At 40.4% G+C, this 14,638-nt stretch overlaps 1 protein-coding gene across 1 annotated transcript in view; it reads left to right on the top strand.

Annotated features, from left to right (window-relative positions):
* Positions 1-1,718: 1,718 nt before the first annotated feature.
* Positions 1,719-14,638, top strand: part of lrrc4ba (leucine rich repeat containing 4Ba) — a 30,081-nt gene continuing 17,161 nt past the window's right edge. The window contains exon 1 of the mRNA XM_077618118.1: positions 1,719-1,868. The gene's annotated coding sequence lies outside the window, so the exon portion shown is untranslated. The remainder of the gene's footprint in view (positions 1,869-14,638) is intronic.

Raw genomic sequence — 14,638 nt, 5'->3', positions numbered from 1 at the left:
AAACTGGTCCTTATCTGATTCCAAACTGAAACAATTGGATCCCCCCAATCACAGTTATACCCCTCCCTTTTCCTCTGCGTAAAAGCCAAGGGTGCCTACCCTCTGTTATGCCACCCCAAGCGCTTCCGACCTATCGCCGGTGGCCATCTTTATCCCATCTCATGCGATGTGCAACCTTCTGCGTTAAAGGCTCTGCAGCACAAACAGGAACAGGATGGGATGTGGGTGAAGGAGGGGGGGCTTATTTAAATAATGAGGCGTAGAGGGTGGGCTTTCGGATCGGGGTGGGAGGTAGAGTGACAAGTGAGGAGGGTGACATCCGGAATGACCATAATACAGGCAGTGAGGTAGGGAGGGGACGGCGTGTGTGAAAGAAAGGCAGAGGGTTGGGTGGGGGAACGGCGAGGGGAGGGCAGGGGAGGGGAAGGATCTCCACTGCACTGTTGTGTGACTTGAAATTTAATCGCAGCCACGCTGATGGAGCCACTAAATGAGCCGCTGCTGTGTGTGAGGTATCGGACCATCACTGTAGACGGCGCAGGAGGGCTGAGGGTCCCTCATAATCAGCAATTACGTCGAGCTCATTAAGTGCGCCCGGGGCGCATGCGGCAGTGCTCACGTGTTCCAACAGGTGGCTCGCACTGTTGCAGCGCAGTACAGTATTGGAATGTTTGGCAGATGGCAAACTGGTTTTTTTTGTGCAAACGGCATCACTTTTTATTGATTTGGTTTCTGTAGTGTCATTTTTTTAAAAATATGTTCTAAAAGCGCTGTTTCCCAGAAGTGGTTGTGTGTGTCGTAGAGGAAAGAATCTTGTTTCATCAATTGGAAAAACAAGTCTTCTGGATTTTGGGGGATTTTTTATGATGTCATTGATGCACCTGTGGTTTGTGTATATGTGTGGGGCTTTTTCTTGTATTTAAATATTCTCCCCATTAACAGATGTCTAAAAAGTTAGTAATTTGTTTTGAATATTTGTACTTTAAGCAGTCGTCTTTCGCGTCCACGTCGTAAGTGTTCAACTGACTTTTGTTTTTGCTATTTGGGATGTATACTCATTTTGATAACATGTTAAAATGACATTGAATTGCATGCATGTTTTTATTTTTTTAATTTCAAGATTGGGCATTAAAATTTGCCTTTGATTTGGTGTTAAATTCTTTGAAGGGCTCTTCACAATTACTAAGGCTTTTGAGTTAATGGTCTTGGCTCGGAATAGCAGTTGCTGTGTGTCCTTCATTTAACACAGATGTAAAGAAATTGAAGCATGGAGTCTAGAAATTTCTCGATTCTACCCAGTTTTTGTAAAATAGAAGCATAATTGTTGCTAAAAGCGCCACAAACGTTGGTTGGATTTGAAGTCCAAAAGAAATGGATTCCCTGCAACATTAATGTAAAAAAACCAAAGATTTCCCAAACATTTTGCGTGCAACTGTATAAAGTGTCTGAATGTTTACGTGGTACCCACTGCGCGTGGGCGTTGCCACGGCGACCGCTCCACTAGCCGACGTGACGCAACCCGCAGAACGCGTGCGTGGGAATCCAACACACGCGGCCGTCCGACTCCAGAATCCTCATTCTTCCTAATAACCTCCTGTCTTTCCACCAAGGCATTTGGGAGCTCACGTGCCATCGGGAATCGGCGCCGTCCTCATCGGTGGAGAGAGAGCGAGAGATTGGAGAGGAAGGTGGAGAGAGAGAGAGAGAGACGGAGGGAGGAGGGAGGTAGAGGAAGACGTCCTCCCATTCGGCGACCACTCTGCAGAGGAGCACGTCGTCGCCGCCGTTGCCGTGAGAGCGCTCGGTGCAGGATGCGTCTTTTCTGGCCGGCGTCCTCCGCATCTTCATCCTCATCATCTCCCGACAAGGTGAGTCGCTCATTTTCTTGACACTGGGCCATCTTTTAGAGGATGACATGACACACATACTGTTATCTTCATCCTTTACTCTCTTGGAAATCAAGGAAACAAAGTGCATGCATGCGTGTGTGTGTGTGGGGGGGGGGTTCTGAGGATGTAGTGTGAGAGCCTGAGACAGAGCCAGTGCGTGGGGGTCTTTGCATCCTGGCTGAGTGTGTGTGTGTTTGCGCGCACGCGTACTTGTTGGTGTATGGGTCTGGGGGAAATTGTGTGTGCTTGTGTGTGTGTCAGAGTGAGACAGTGTGGCGCAGGCAATGTACGTTTGTGAGAAAGTGTGTTTGTTGCCGAGTATTTGTGCCTGTTTTGCCTACTCTGAATTCAACAGCTTCACCCCCCCACCTCTCAGAATGTAGTGATGGTGGTCTCACCTTGAGCCCCCTCCCTCGCCTCTTTTGCCGTCCCCCATTAATGGCACTTGTTTGCGCAGATAATCAGTTTCCCGGCCCCTCTCCGCTGTGATGAGAGCAGGAAATTGCGCAGGCACCTTGCGGGGCTGCTGCCGCATGTGCGCCGGGTTAAGAGTGTGAGTCAGTCAGAACCCCCTCTCCCCACCTTCAACCCTCCCCCCCCCCTTTCCGTTACCTCTCCTGACAGCTCCCTTCTCCTTGTTGAAGAACAAGGAGTAGATAGATGAGGGCTTATGAAGGAATACTGTCTTAATAGGGCTGTGGTGGGTCAAATGGGGTACCCTTCGGGTGGTCGGGGGGTGGGGGCATTTGCTCAGTCACCTGTTTGCATATGTGTGTGGTTTTGATTAATGTCAGAGTAAAATGTCAGCATTGGCTACCATTCGGGCTGGACTTTATAGGCCGAAAGTCATAGTGCAGTCAGATTAACCATATATAGGGCACATTATTGTAGAGTGAATGGTACCTCTACATACAAAATATTCAGGTTACGAAAAGCCCCGATGGGAAACCTTTTGTTCCAAGATACAAAAACAATTCAAGTCACCAAACTCAAACATCCCTTGAAACGTAAATACACTTTCTGCATCCATTTTCTTTTAAATTATCATCTGCCTTCGATCGTCGTTCGTCATGGAGTTCTTTCTTGAGTAACGAAACTCAAACATCCCTTGAAACGTAAATACACTTTCTGTATCCAATTTTTTTTTTAATTATCATCTGCCTTCGATCATCGTTCGACATGGAGTTCTTTCTTGAGTTTTTCTAAACGTGCGTAACATAATTTTAAGTTGTTGTTTTTGAGTGTTCCTAAGTTTACTCAGCTGCCACTTGTCTTTGAATTTCCTGGTGACTTTAATGGCTTGATAAATAAAATATTTCATTTTTCGCTTTTTAGCATACCTACTTCATATGATATTGGTATACTTTTATATAATTTTCAAAGTTTTTAGGGGGTAGTAATAAAATCGTGAGACGAATTAGGGCTTTTACATGTAAAATTTGTCATACTTGCACAAAAAAGTGACAAAACCACTTCTGGAAACAATTTCGTAAGTAGAGCTACTCCTGTATTTGATATATTTGAGACGTTCATTCATTTTCAACACTGCTTATCCTTGTGTCATTGCCCCTCAATGTATTTAAACCTGTGAGGATTTGCTGTTATTGCTTATCTTTGAGCGCCATTGGTGGCGTTAGACGTCCAATCCATTTGGACTGAGAGGGCTGACAGTGACTATTAGCTCCCATTCAGCCCTTCCATTCTGTGAAAACTATTCCTATGGTGAAGTGAGATCTACCAACTTCCGTAGCTATCGTCAGCCAGCTCCTTTCGCACTGTCAATCATTGTTGTCTTATTCCCTGTGTTGTTCCACTGTGTGAAATGCCGAAAGTCAACTTGAATATTTTATGGCTTCTGAAGAAACGTTTCCTCTCTGCCCTTAAAAGTCATGTATTGTGTGAAAGGTACTGACTCACAACTGTGTGTCATAGCTTTGCTTAAATAGCCCCCCTCTGCCCGTGGCAGGAGTTTGTCTCATATCTCTCTCCTTTTGATTGAAGGCAACTCATGCCTGTCTGGCCCTTAAAGTTTTCTTTTCTTATGTACTGCGCATGCAAAAGGCCCAAATTCAGTTGTCGATGTGTCCGATCGTTAGTCCTATATTCGATTTCCCCTTCCAAGCTGCCTTCTTCAAGCATAGTTGACGGGAGTGTGCAAGACTTGGGGGAGACTTCTCGCTGCTGCATTAGGATGCAAGTCAAGTAACACTTGCCCTAAATTTGCCGCGTGAAACTGTGTGTGTTTGTGCCAGTGTGCAGTACGGGCGGCAGCCGAGATTACGGATGACGGAAAAAGCGCAGAAATCAGGGCGAGCGAGCGAGCGAGCGAGCGGGATGCGCTCGTGTCTCGGTGGGGCAGCCGGGTCGCCGGATAAAAGCCAATCTGGGCAATGCTGTCACAGTGAAGACGGCCGCCGATTGCTGTGATGTGCTTATAGACTCTTAGGACCGTTCCTCTCACTTTGTTTCTCAACTCCTCAGACGACACCAGCGCCGTGTTTGCATTTGCTAAAATGCTAAAATTTGGGTTTGCCTCAAGAGGTAACTCATTAGCAGGTACCGGTCAAAATTCTCACCAGTACAGATTGGAGCTGAACCTTGAATTTAGCCGTCTTTGTCATGTGGTTATTTTGTCTCAGATTTCCCCATTGTCTGAAAATATGAAGTCTCATATTGGGTGTTTTGCATTTTTTACTTTTTGGCAACTTTTTTGAGTGACTAATTTTGGTGTTTGAAAAAGAAATAGGCGTGTAAACACATTCATGTTTTGTATCATGTGTATTAACATTTGTATATCTGGCAACCTCAGCCAATTGAGTCCCTTATTAATGATCGCAATTCCCCTTATTAAGCAATTAAAAAAAATATATATTTACTCCCATAGGGCGCACTTAAAAGTCTAAAATTTTCTCCAAAGTGGACTGGGTGCTCAATCAGTATGCACTAAATTCAAGATTCTGTAGATGTCGCTGTATGACGCTGATAACTTGACTGTCTGGGTACATTGCTTGCTGACGCACTATATTTATACAGACGCTTTATTTATACATAAATCTCTCTCTCTCTCTCTATACAGTACTGTACATATTCTCTCCATTTTATTAAAAAAAAATTTCAGTACAAACCAATGCGTGTTACTTATACAAGCCTTAAACATACAAATGCACTTATATAAACCTTCAATATACTTATATAGGCCTTAAACATAAATTATAATACAAAATATAGCACTGAATCAACTTACAAACAAATTCAACTTATGAACAATCGCTCGGAACCTAACTCGTTCGTAAGTAGGGGAGCGTCTGTATAGTGAAAATTGGACTGTGAAAGGGGAATGCGTATGGGCATATCATGCTTAAAGCATGACAATATTAGCAGTCGACGACCTGGATTAGAGCCGAAATGGATAAAATGAGATTGGTTTTACAAAAAAAATGCACTTAAAAAATCCCGTAAAAGTTGTAATGCAGCGTACGCCATTTTAAATGATCCAAAAATGTATTGAATATGGGAAAATGTATACGTTGACAGGTAAGCATTTGGTACAAAAGTGGGCCAGCACGATGGGCGTGGGGTTCTGCCGTACAGTTCTATGATCAAGGATTCCGCCCTTCCTGTGAGGATTTTGCATGTTCTCCTCGTGCCTGCAGGGTTTTTCCCCAGGTACTCCGAAAATATATGCATAATAGGCTGGTTGAACACTCCAAATTTGAATTTTGTTTTATTCTCACTATTTTCCTCAACCAAGTCACACATGACGTGTTTTTGGTTGTTCAGTTTTTTTTTAAACTGCAGTTAAATATAGTTGTTCCATATTAATCATGAGGACCAAAACAGGTTTTAAGAAAGCTGACGGTTAGGTTACATAAATAATATTTTTGGTTCAATATCCATAGTCATGGATCTGCGTGACTCTTAATTGGCGTGTGAAAATCCATCAAAGTGGAACTTTAGGGTTAAAAAATGCTTTTCACTTGTATAAGCTCCCCCAAACCCTACGGCTGTGTGTCTTTAATTTTAATGCCCGAGATGGTTTCTATTCACTGTCTGAATATTTATGAGGCAGTTACGTTATGTGTATGTCCCGCTTCCCCTTTATCAGGCACACATTTTCTGCGTTCTGCTTCTTTCTTCGCCATCTCATTTCCGTCTCATCCCGACAGTAATGAAGTCGTATTTAAGCGCCTTTGTGTTCGACCTTGACGTGGACTTTGACTTTGAGGCGGTTACTGTTTTTACATTTTTATTTTGTGGGTTTTTTTTTTTGGGTACGTGAACACCCGGAGGCTCATGTGCTTCTTTTCAGCAACTTTTGAATATTTCATGTGAAAAACAACAAAGAGTACTGCACATCTTTACGGCGTACACTTCAAACACACACGCTAGAGAAAGATACCAAAGCACGTGTGTGTTTGGTGCGCTTTTGCGTAAATGGTATTGATGTTTTGGCCCAGCGGGGTTCGGAGTTGCGGAATATGTTAATAAGGTCCCTCGTGACTGCCAAGGAGCCTTAACGTCACGTTTAAGACTTTGTAATTTCCCCCAAATAAATGCATTCGGCTTTAGTCGATGTGGGTGGGCTTCCTGTTTTTCTTGACATTATCCTATTAGGACTTTTTTTAGATTCACTAAAAGCAAATTGATTTAAAAAAAAAACATTTGTAGCATAATAGTGGCAGCTGAGGTTGTAAGGATTTTTTAAAAATGGAAATTTTGACAGTACAGTTTTCTACAATTAACAAAAGAACATTTTAACTGTTAATTTTTTAATATTTTAAAATGACTTGCATGACCACTGGATATTTTGACACTAATTCCTGTTTGTAGATCGTCCAATCTGGTTACGTATGATCATAGTATACATTTTTTACGTTTTCCTAAGATCTGTAAAATCTGAAAACCACAGTATATTGTTAATTATATAGATTTTTTTTGTTTTACGGCGCACTTGTCATACCAGTATGTCTTATTAATGTCTTTTTGTGTGCTGTTCTTGTTTCCTCCTTAAATCAGGGCGTCTGTGTTTCCCCTTTTTCATATTTCAAAATCCCCCCCGGTCAAAGTCAATTCTGCCTAGCGGTTATAGTCAAAGGTTTGAAATGTTTATAAGCACCCCCGACTGTCGTGAGCTGCGATACGGCGACCGACTGATTGCTGTCAGACTTCCCAGTCCAAATGGATTTGACTTCTAGCGCCTATAAAGGCACTGAAAAAGGATCATTTACTGTGAGGTCAAAGGGGTCGCGTGAGGCAGGGGGGATGCTTTCTGGCCCTCCCCCGAGGGCGACAGCCAGACAGAATCGGACTTGAGCGACCGTGGTTCTGCTCAATCGGTCATCATATATGGCTTTATGTCACAACATGTCACAATATGTGGACTGATGGCTGAGTTTGCTCCAGTTTTGGTAAATAAGATCTGATTTGATCCTATTCCGCGATGACGCAATCGGATGTGCTATTCATGACTCAAATCGTGTGTCAAATCGTTCCGTCTATTGTCACCCGATTTTTCTCAAGTACCAAATGATAGAATTCCGATTCTCATTCCTTCTATGATTCTTTTGAGTATAAAGTGCTTTACGGTGTCTTTAATTACAATTGGGTTCATTTAAACTACAATCTGACTAAGTAAATTTGTGCGGTTTAATCACATAATCAAAAATTGGGCCCGATCACATTATTTTAGAAAAAAGGAATTGAGTGAAAGCGTTTGTTTTTAGACTATATTGCTTCATTTAAAATTACAATCGGAGTTAAGCCCTTAATTTTACTTGAGCAGTGCAAAATTGATTTATTGGCAGTTCAATGTCTGAGAATTAGTATAATTTCCAAACTATATACATATTTATTGAATGTTCATTGTGTTAAAACAGAATATTCAATTGCTTGTTTTGAGGTGCTTAACCAATGTAAAAAGAAAATCATTTCTATATAGTACAGGGTGTTCCAAAATGTTTGACCCCATTTCGTAGGCCAATCATTTGGACAATTTTTGTTGGAATGACCTCAAATTTTCACAGCTTGTGTAGAGACGTTTCAAATTTCTGTTTGTAACGTTTGGCATTTCTATCTTTTCAGGTTAAGAAATGCTGTTCACTTCAAAAGAAAATGAATTTTGCGTGTTAGAGTATGCTCGGACTCAGTCACCAAAGCAATTTTCCAAAGAAGGGACCAACTACAAAACAAATTAGGACTTGGCACCAAAAATTTCAACTATGGAGGAAAGCTTTAATGGTCTACCAAATGGGGTCAACCATTTTGGAATACCCTGTATTTGTGGGCCAAACTCAATGAAAAATGTGCACTAAACAGGTCAAAGTTTGCTTTTGCTTAAATTATAGGTGCTACTCAAATTATCGGATCTCATGTCCTAGTTGGGCTTACGGCATACTACCCTGAAAAGGCCCGATTACTCACAAAAACTTGAAATGTTTCTACACAAGCTGTGAAAATTTGAGGTCATTCCAACAAGAATTGTCAAAATTATTGGTCTACAAAATGGGGTCAAACATTTTGGAACACCCTGTATTTTATAATGTTTCACTTGTACATCGGCACTAAACCTGTAGGGATCATTTTGTTCAAATTTTACCAAACAACAATACAAAAAAGTAAAAATCAGGTGATTGGACTAAGATTTGGGTGCAAAATTACGTGCGTGTTTCTCTAACTCCAGGGAAAATGAGATTGAATTCACTTGGATGACATTGCTTTTCTCTCTACTGTGAATGTGATTCACTCCAATTATGGGGGTGTTTCAGAAGACGATTTAATTCACTGGAATTACCCTATGTTTGTCTCTAATGACGACGTAATATAAAAACATTGTGACTGGATTCAATTGAAATGAAATGCCAAATTTCAGTTCCTTAAAACTGCATTAGGAATCACTCTAGTATGATTCGGTTCATTCCAATGATGATGGAAATAGATTCACTCCCATGCGGATGTGTTTCTCTCCATTTACGGCAATTAAAATACTTTTTGATTCACTCCAGTAGTGTTGCAATTCCATGATTTTTATTTTTTGGCCCAAAAAGTTAACTTGTCGGCATTTAATGCCGCTACATTCATTCGTCCCTCCCAGTCAAAATGAATTGGACGTCTAACGCCGTCAACGACTGAAAGATGAGCATCCACAGCCAGTTTAAGTGAATTGGACATGTCTTCTTATCAATGGTAGTCAATGAGTTAATTTGACATCACTTCCCTGTCATTTTTGAGTACTGTATTTTCACGACTATAAGGCGCACCGCATTATAAGGCGCACCCTCAATGAATGACAAATTTGATTTTTTTTCCATATATAAAGCACACTGGATTATAAGGCGCCCTGTCTATTTTGGAAAAAATTTAAGTGCGCCTTATAGTCGTGAAAATACGGTACTTACAAGGTGCCTTTCTACAAATTTTGAATAATTTCCTATTTCTTTGGAGGGAATTCTTAGGCTGTTCATTGGTTGATTTTTCTCCAGACATTTCCTGTTTACTTCCTGTTGGTTTTGGGCATTTTATGTTCCCCGATATAGGGCAATATGTCACGATATACGGCGTGATGTCATCTTAGGTGGCGCATTGTTGCCCGGCCGCCAGTCGCTGATTGAATTCATCCGTTCTATCCATTTAAGCTTTTATTAAAATGTGTTTAGCAGTGCACTGGCTCTGACATGATGGATTCCATCACGCCGCTTTAATCAATAGCGCTATTGATCCACCGCACATGCACACGCTAGAAGTAGCTCTCAACTGGTCCCTAATGGAGACTTTTAATACGTGGCAGATTACGACCGCTGATGTGTCGTTTCCAAATGCGTTCACCTTTTCCGGCGTGCTTTTGTCCGGGCCCACGTGCGTCCAATGGGTTGCCGGGAAGTCATTTCTGTCTAATCTTTTCGATCAGCTCCGCCGGGGCGAAGCGCCTCGCCGCGTGTCGGCTCCCGGGGGGGATCATCCAGGTATTCCCGCTTTATCCGAGCGCGGATGACGGATTTGGGTCTTCGTTCACACTCGACTGGACACGCCGAGGAAGTAGAAAAAAAAAAAGACGTGCGCGTAACCAGGCGGAGTTTTGTCAAGGAAAAGGAAAATTTATTAGAAAAATTACAGCTCTGGTTGCCAGAAAAAAAATGGGAAATTGTTAATATGTACTTAAAATTAACCTAATTTTAGGATAGATTTTTGTCTTTTTCTAACTGGAGAACAGATAATGGGAATAAATAATACTGGATATTTTTTATACTTTGATCCATCATATGATTCACTTTGCTTCAATTGTGATCAAATATATAATAACGCAGAATACAAACTCAGATTTTGATGCCATGCCATGATTCATCTAATATTTGACGTGCACTATTCATAATGATTCATCTAATTTTTGACATGCACTATTCATAAATAAGGGCTACCAAAAGTTACTTTGAAGGCCAAGTAATATCTATTTTAGATTTTTCAGCATCTACTCTCAAATTAGTTTCGACTTAAACTGGAAATGTGTGTTCAAAGGAATACAAGTTTGAAAAATAAATAAATAAAAAGGATGATAACCTTCACTTTTTAAAATTAAAGCTCAATTGCTTTCATGAAGTAACAGAAATCCCCAATATACATTTTAAGCCCATCAGTATCTTGATACAATCAATTGACTATGAAACCAGCTCTAGAACTAGTAAATATCATTTGAATTAATACTGACCTCATTAATATGAGATATGATACGATTTCCTACCATTTTGACCAATTCACTCAATTACAAGCAATTTGCTTCACTCCAATTTTAATGTGATTTTAGGATACAATATGTTTATTATGGTGTGATAACAGTGACAATATATGCATTCCATTTGTGACCCAATACGATTCGATTCACTCCCATTACATTCCAATGATATTCAGTTGAATTGCGATATTTTTCTTCCAAATCAACTCATTTTTTTATGCCATACAATTGGCTAAAAGTAGAATATAATGAACTGTATTTGTGATGCAAGCGTTTATGACTATTTGCAAAGTCAAATCCTCAGGCCGGGACAAATTCCTGGCCGAGATCAAACACGTGCCGACAGTGTTTAACCTTCTCCGGCCGCTACGTCGCACATGAAACATTTAACTGGTGAGCGATTAGAAATGCTTGTCATGCATCCAAAGATGTGAAATATGTCAGCATTCATTATGGCCCGCACGCAAAACGCACTAAAACATGTGCGCCACGTCTGGAATATTTCACCGAGAAAAAAAAAATGCTACTGAGCAAAATGTCTTTAGGCCAGTGGGCGTGTTGGGAATAACGGGAAGTGAAGTGCCGACATTTTCTGGCTCACAACAGACAAACATCAAATTGACTGATTCATGCATTTTCTGGATGCTACTGCATGTCAAGCTTTTTGGCTGCCATGTTTGGAGTGGGCATCTATGGGTGGGATATGCCGCCTTATGGAGACAGTGTGCGTTAAAATTAAATTCTAAAAAAAAAATTCTAATCTGTTATCGTGAAATTCCTTTTCTGATAATACTAATGATAAACTCTATTATTTTTTGGGTTGTCTTGAACACAAACATATAGACAGACAAAATAAATACATAATCTACATATACATAATCTTGGGCTTCACCTGATTGGAAGAAAAATGTACACAAACCTTAGACACTTTAACTTCAAGAAGAGGCTAAAAAAAATCTTTTTTTTCCTTTAGAAATTTACAAAACTTAATGTGAAATGATCCAATGAAACCATAGGCAGTCTCAGAATGAAATATGATGCCCTCTGGAGGCAATGGATGTTTTTTAGGGTGTATATATTTTTTAAATCATTTATTAATGAACTGTCACCTCAGAAACTTTCACTTTGAGTTTTGCATTTGAGCTTTTTTGTGTTTTTTGTAGGCAGACGAATTCAGATTTTTGGTATAGAGATCAGCTGCTAAATATAAGGAATTTGATTAAGAGATTGTAATAGAAAAACTTGTTTTATGGCTTCTCTGTCCATTTTCATGTATATTGTTATCTCAAATATCTTAAAAATGTGTAAATTGCTCAAATAGCACATCAGTCAGACAAAAATAATAATTTTCTTTTTTTTAACGTGTCTTTCAGAATTCATTTTTGTCATTTTCACTCTTAACTCTATTTTTGAAACTATAACTACATTTCCAAAACTGAATAAGCGGAATGCTGGCACTTGAATTATATCAATCCCAACCTTCCCATACCGGACCCCAATCTGTTCTTGTTCACGTCCACTTAACTTGCTGCGCGATCGTCCGACGCCGTCGTCGTTTGTGGCGGCGTCGAGCCGTGTGGTTTTTACAAGCCTGTATTTGGGCTGCTAATGAGCGGGGGCTGGCGGTGGGGTGGCAGTGGGATACAGCTGGATGGAGGCTGAATAGGGTTACCATGGTAACTGTTACCGAACATTTGAATGCAGAGCGAGACTGAGCAAAATCGGGAGAGGAAGCCGCGTTCTGTGCATGCGTGCTTGTGCGTGCACTTGTGTGTGTGTGTGTGTATGTGTGTGTCAAAGGGTTAATGTGTGACATGGAAGAGGGTTAATGTCTCATCAAAGTGCCAGGTCACTTCGCCGTCTACGCGGCAGAAACTGGACACCACAGGGGCTTTGGTTAATCCCTGTCTTGAAAATAAATGTATATACTATATTCTTGGTTGTTGTTGTTGATGCTTAATGGGAAAAAAAAGCAGCCGGTTGATTTTAACAAGTCTACCACTGGGAAAAAGCTGTCAGAAACAACAAATCGACAAATGCTTAAACACAGTGCAGCAACAGCATCGATATGTGACGATACAGGACACTGGGGTTATTCATTTGTTTACTGACATTGACAACTCTACGCATCAGATCCATTTGACCTGGGATGGTTGGCGTTGTTTCAATGCGAATGGGCGTCTTTTGCCGTCAATGGCAGCTGATGGTAGTAGGAATAGAATCCCTGACATGTTGGTTTTAAGTTTTAATTTGTGCTATTATTTACAGACCTTGATATAGAAAATTCCGCCTTGCAATTTTGTCAAATTTCATTTGTTAATTTTCAATACTGCTTAATTGTTCAGGGTGCCAGACCCGATTTTGAGCGAAAGGCAAACTACACCTTAAATTTGTGTTTGAATACCTGTTCTTAACAGATTATGACATTCCAAATTATTATTTTTGTGGTCTCTTCCTTGAGTGTTTGAGTGGTCCAGGGATTTTTTTTTAATTATCTTTGATAGAATAAGATAGTGTTGCACGGTTTTATGGCAGTTAAGAAATTAACATTTTTTTAAAAACTTAGACGAATGATCTTAACGTTTGGAAAAAATGAATAAACGCTCCTTTAGACGTGTCTTCGCTTGTCAAGCATCTCTAAATTTCTCCTTGCCCCCCTTCTATTAATATTCATAATTCTTGGTCTCTTTCTCTTTTTAATCTCTCTCTATTTTTACCATCTCTTTATTATCCCTCATCATCCTTCCAGCCCCACTTGGTCTTCCTCCTCTGCAGCTGCTCAGTGTTCATCCATTACTCTGTTGATAATTCCTCTTTTTCTCCATCCATCAGACTGATAATCCCTCGCTTCTTCTTTACCTGATAGTTTCAAAGTGGCATGATTAGACCTCCACTTCATTTAAATCCACAGTGAATGGTCTTGTTTTAGTGCTGTTGACGGCCCTAGATGTCCAATCCATTTGGAATGGGAAGGTGGCAATGACTGAATGCTGTATTTAGATTCAATTCAATTCCTGAGTACAGTTTATTAATTCGTTTCAGTTCTGTTGAGTTTAATGGAGTGTTCAGTTTTTCTGAAGTCAAGTTTGGTTGTCATTCATTGGATAGAGTTGTCTTCAATTCCATTTTAAGTTAGCTAGGCTTGATCCAGTTCAGCCTGCTTTTGTAAACCCTGTTTCATACCTGCCAACCTCAGCCAATTTCTCCCTTATTAATGATTGCAATTCCCCTTATTAAGTGCTAATAAACCGTACAAATGCAACGTGGCACATATTTACCCACATAGGGTGAACTTAAAAATGTAATTTTTTTCCTAAAGTGGACAGGGTGCCTTTTGTATGCACTAAATTCAAGATTATGTAGATGTCGCTGTATGTTGCTGCCATCTTGACCGTCTGGGTACATTGCTTGCTGACGCGCTATATTTATATAGTGAAGACGGCAGTAGAGACTGACGCGCATGTTATGCTCAAAGCATGACAACATTAGCAATCGTCGATGACGGTTTCGTCTGCCACCAGTGACCGAGTCGATCCAGATTAAATGGGAAAGACGAGATCAGTTTCCCAAAAACATACTTTTTAAAAAAACTTACAAAAGTTGTTATACAATGTACACAATTTGAAATGATTAAAAAAAACGTATAAAAAACAAGAAAAACCTATAAATTGACAGGTATGCTGTTTACAAATGTCTCCATTTAAGTGGTTCAGGCTATTCCCATTCAGTTTAGTTCGGTTTAAATGTTGTCCTCTTCAGTTCTGTTTGGTTGGGTGCAGTTTAATTCCATTCAACAGGGTTGACATTGTGCTGCAGTTTAATTCAGATCTCCAATTATTTTCAGTTTGGTTCCATTATTTCCAATTTCCATGGCAGATGGACTTGGAGTCCATCCAGCCTCCTCCTTACAGTCAAACCAGTCCGACTTCCTGCTCGTTGAGTCTCAGTGGAGATGATGCCATCAACAATTAAGACTCTTTGATACAATCCTTCCTTCCCAAAGATCTTTGTCTATGATAAGCTGTAA

The sequence above is a fragment of the Stigmatopora argus genome, chromosome 14 (genome assembly GCF_051989625.1).
Source record: "Stigmatopora argus isolate UIUO_Sarg chromosome 14, RoL_Sarg_1.0, whole genome shotgun sequence".
NCBI classification, from domain to species: Eukaryota; Metazoa; Chordata; class Actinopteri; order Syngnathiformes; family Syngnathidae; genus Stigmatopora; species Stigmatopora argus.
Note: the sequence above shows the minus strand (reverse complement) of the source record. Positions and strands in the feature narration are given on the sequence as shown.